The sequence below is a fragment of the Colobus angolensis genome, unplaced genomic scaffold (genome assembly GCF_000951035.1).
Source record: "Colobus angolensis palliatus isolate OR3802 unplaced genomic scaffold, Cang.pa_1.0 Scaffold44, whole genome shotgun sequence".
In the NCBI taxonomy this organism is placed as follows: Eukaryota; Metazoa; Chordata; class Mammalia; order Primates; family Cercopithecidae; genus Colobus; species Colobus angolensis.
Genome location: NW_012117821.1, coordinates 615902 through 619905, shown reverse-complemented (window position 1 = coordinate 619905; position 4004 = coordinate 615902).

The following is a 4004-nucleotide window of genomic DNA, read 5'->3' as shown; positions in this document are numbered from 1 at the left end:
CAGCGGGAGCGAGGCGTGGGGTCTTGAGGAAGCAGCGGGAGCGAGGCGTGGGGTCTTGAGGAAGCAGCGGGAGCGAGGCGTGGGGTCTTGAGGAACAGCGGGAGCGAGGCGTGGGCAGCCCGCTCAGCTGGAGAGGGTGCTTGTCTCACAGGCTGCTCTTAGAGGGACCACTGGAAGATTCTGAGCAGAGGAGTGGCAGAATGTGGCTTCTGTTTCCACAGGTCGTTCTTGTGGCAGTGTTGAGTTGGCTGCAGGGTAGGGCAGGTGAGGTGAGAGGCTGTTGGGGTTGTTAGAATGAGAGGGTGGTGGTTTGAGTGGAAGTCGGCTTCCCAGGGTGCTGGGGTTGTAGGTGGGAGCCAGTGCACCTGGCTGCGTTTTTTTTTAATAAAAATTTTTTATTTTCAATTTTTGTGGGTACGTAATAGGCGTATTTATTTATGGGGTACATGAGATATTTTGATACAAGCATACGGTACATAACAGTCACACCAGAGTAATTGGCGTGTCCATCACCTCAAGCATTTATCCTGTTTTACAGACCATGCAGTTCTACTCTTTTAGTTATTTTAAGATGTACAATAAATTATTGTTGACTCTAGTCACTTTGTTGTGCTATCAAATACTAGTTCTTTGTCTATTTTTTTGTTATCTATTTTGTTATTCCATTTTTTTGTTACTAACCGTTTCTACTCCCACTGCCTACCTCCACTCCACTACCCTTCCGAACCTCTGGAAACCATCCTTTTTTAAATTTATTTTATACCGCTTCTACAAGTGATAGCCCCTAGACATCTTTCTATTCTCTACCATCTCCATCGGTTCAGGTGTTTTAATTTTTAGCTCCCACAAATAAGTGAGAGCGTGTGAAGTTTGTCTTTCCGCGCCTGGCTGTTTTCACTTAACACAGCGACCTCCAGTTCCATCCTTGTTGTTGCGGATGCCGGGGTCTCATTCTGTTCATGGCTGAATACTACCTCATTGTGCCTGTGCACCGTGTTTTACCTTCTTCTTTAATTCTCCTTCTGTCAGTCGTGGTTCTTTCTATCCAGAATGGTCGCCCCCCGTCCCCGAGATGGAGTCTCGCTTGTCACCCAGGCTGGAGTGCCGTGGCGGGACCTTGTCTCGCTGCAGCCTCCGCCTCCTGGGTTCAAGTAATTCTCGTGCCTCAGCCTCCTGAGTAGCTGGGATTACAGGCACATGCCACCACGCCCGGTTAGTTGTTGTATTTTTAGTAGAGATGGGGTTTCACCATGGTGGCCTGGCTGGTGTCGAACGCCTGAGCTCAAGTGATCCACCTGCCTCAGCCTCCCGAAATGCTGGGATTACAAGCAGGAGCCACTGCACCCAGCCCAGAATGGTCTTTTTCAGACTTCAGAACTGCCCTCCCTGGTTCTTGTATCTCAGGTAGCTTCTCCTGTGGTTCTGTCCCTTTACCTGGATTTATTTATCATCTGCAATTATCTTTTGTTTTTTTTGATGGCTTTTTTTTTTTTTTTGAGACGGAGTCTGGCTCTGTCGCCCAGACTGGAGTGCAGTGGCCGGATCTCAGCTCACTGTAAGCTCCGCCTCCCGGGTTCACGCCATTCTCCTGCCTCAGCCTCCCGAGCAGCTGGGACTACAGGCGCCCGCCACCTCGCCCGGCTAGTTTTTGTTTTTGTATTTTTAATAGAGATGGGGTTTCACCGTGTTAGCCAGGATGGGCTTGATCTCCTGACCTCGTGATCCGCCCATCACGGCCTCCCAAAGTGCTGGGATTACAGGCTTGAGCCACCGCGCCTGGCCTTTTAGTGGCTTTTTATAAAATGGCGTAGAAAAAGGATTTTTTCTGTGTTTTGAGACAGGGTCTTGCCCTGTAGCCCAGGCTGGTGTTCAGTGGGTGCAGCCTTTGGTCACTGCAGCTTCAACTTCCCAGGCTCAAGCGATTTTCCCACCTCACCCTCCTGAGTAGCTGGGACTGTAGGTGCATACCACCACGCATGGCTTATTTAAAAAAATGTCTGTATGTGTGTTTGTAGAAACAAGGTCTCACTGTGTTGCCCAGGCTGGTCTCAAGCTTTTGACCTCAGGGGATCCTCACACCTCAGCCTCCTGAAGTGCTGGGATTATAGGCGTGAGCCACTGCGCCAGCCCAGGAACACTTCTGTGGTTGCCTCTTCTCTTGGGCTGGAGTGGAACTGCTGAACCATTGCAGACATCCTGCGAGCCCACATCCTCTTTCCGTGATTTTGTGTCCATTGAATGTGTGTGTAAAATGGCATCTCATTATCATTTTACTTGGTTTTTCTTATTTTTCTTAGTAATGTTGAACATCTAAATAGGTTATGTTTGTTGTGCTATCAAATACTAGATCTTATTCTATTGTTTTCCTCCCAAAACATAATGTATTTTTCTTAGTTTTGGTTTTTCTTATTCTCTTACTAATGTTGAACGTCTGCAGTGTGGTACTTGGCTGGATGTGTTTCCCTTTCTGTGAAACGTCTGTAGATGTCCTTTGCCCGTTTTTTCGTGGTTTGTGCTTATTATTTTGCAGTTCTTTGTATATTCTTAATTTTTTGTTGTTTCTGTGTATTATGAGTATGTTCTCCTAGTTTGACCGTCCTTTATGTATTTCTAAAATTAATTAATTAATTGATTATTTTTAGAGACAGGGTCTTGCTATGTTACCCAGGCTGGACTTGAACTCCTTTGCTCTCACCTCAGCCTTTCAAGTAGCTGGGAATGAAAGTGTGTGCCACCACACCTGGGTCCCTTTTTACTTTTTTTTTTGAGACAGTCTCTGTTGCCCAGGCTGGAGTGCAGTGGTGCACTCATGGTTCACTGCAGCCTCGACCTCCCCTGCCTATGTGATTCTGCCACCTCAGCTTCCCGAGTAGCTGGGACCATAGGCATGTACCACCACGCCTGGCTAATTTTTGAATTTTTTGCAGAGACGAGGTTTCTCTATGTTGCCCAGGCTGGTCTCAAATTTGTGGGCTCAAGTGATCTGCCCACCTGGCCCTCTCCAGTGCGGGGATTACAGATGTGAGCCACTGCGCTTGGCCCCCTTTTGTATTTTAAGAGACTTTTCTTTACCTTACAGTCCAAAATGTATTTACCTAGGTATGCAGTGCTTAGCCGAGGTTTTGTTTTTGGCATGTAATTTCTTACTCTTCTGTGATTGAGAGTTTTCTTTTTTTAACGTAAATCATGTGAAGTAGGGATTCAATTTCATCTTTCTTCATGTGTGGGTGTGGTGGCTCACACCTGCAGTCTTAGCACCTTGGGAGGCTGGCAGGAGAATCGCTTGAGCTCAGGAGCTCGAGACCAGCCTGGGCAACAAAGTGAGACACCATCTCTACAAAAAATACAAATATTAGCCGGGCATGGGGGCATGTGCCTGTGGTCCCAGCTAATAAGGGAGGCTGAGGTGGGAGGATCACTGGAGCCTGGGAGCTGAGATTGCACCACTGCCCTCTAGCCAGGGTTACAGAGCCAGACCCTGTCTCAGAAAATTTTTTTTCCCCATCTTTCTTCATGTGTATAATCATTTTTTCCTAGCTTTAGGCATTGAACAAGTCCTTCTTTCTTCGTCAGCCTGACATACCGTATCCCACAGTTCAAACATGTGGGAGTTGCTGTTTTGTTTCTGTTTTTTTGGAGACAGGCTCTCCCTGTCTTGGCCAGGCTGGAGTGCAGTGGCGTTCTGGATATTTTTGGCCATTTATTCTTCAATATTAACTCTAGAATCCTAAGATTTCGTGAAAAATCTTGTTGGATATTAATTGGAATTGCACTGAATCTATGGATCAATTTTGTGTGAATCTACGTCTTCACAATATGTCTTCCTGTTTGTGAGCATAGTATATTTCTGTCTTCTTTTAGTTTTTAAGAAATATTTCTATGAAATTTTTAAATTTTTCCTGTAGAGGTCTTGCCATCTTTTGCAGGTTTATTCCTAGATGACTGATGATTCTCTGATGCCATCGTAAGTGATGCCTGCTCTGTAATTACAGCAGCTCGCTGTT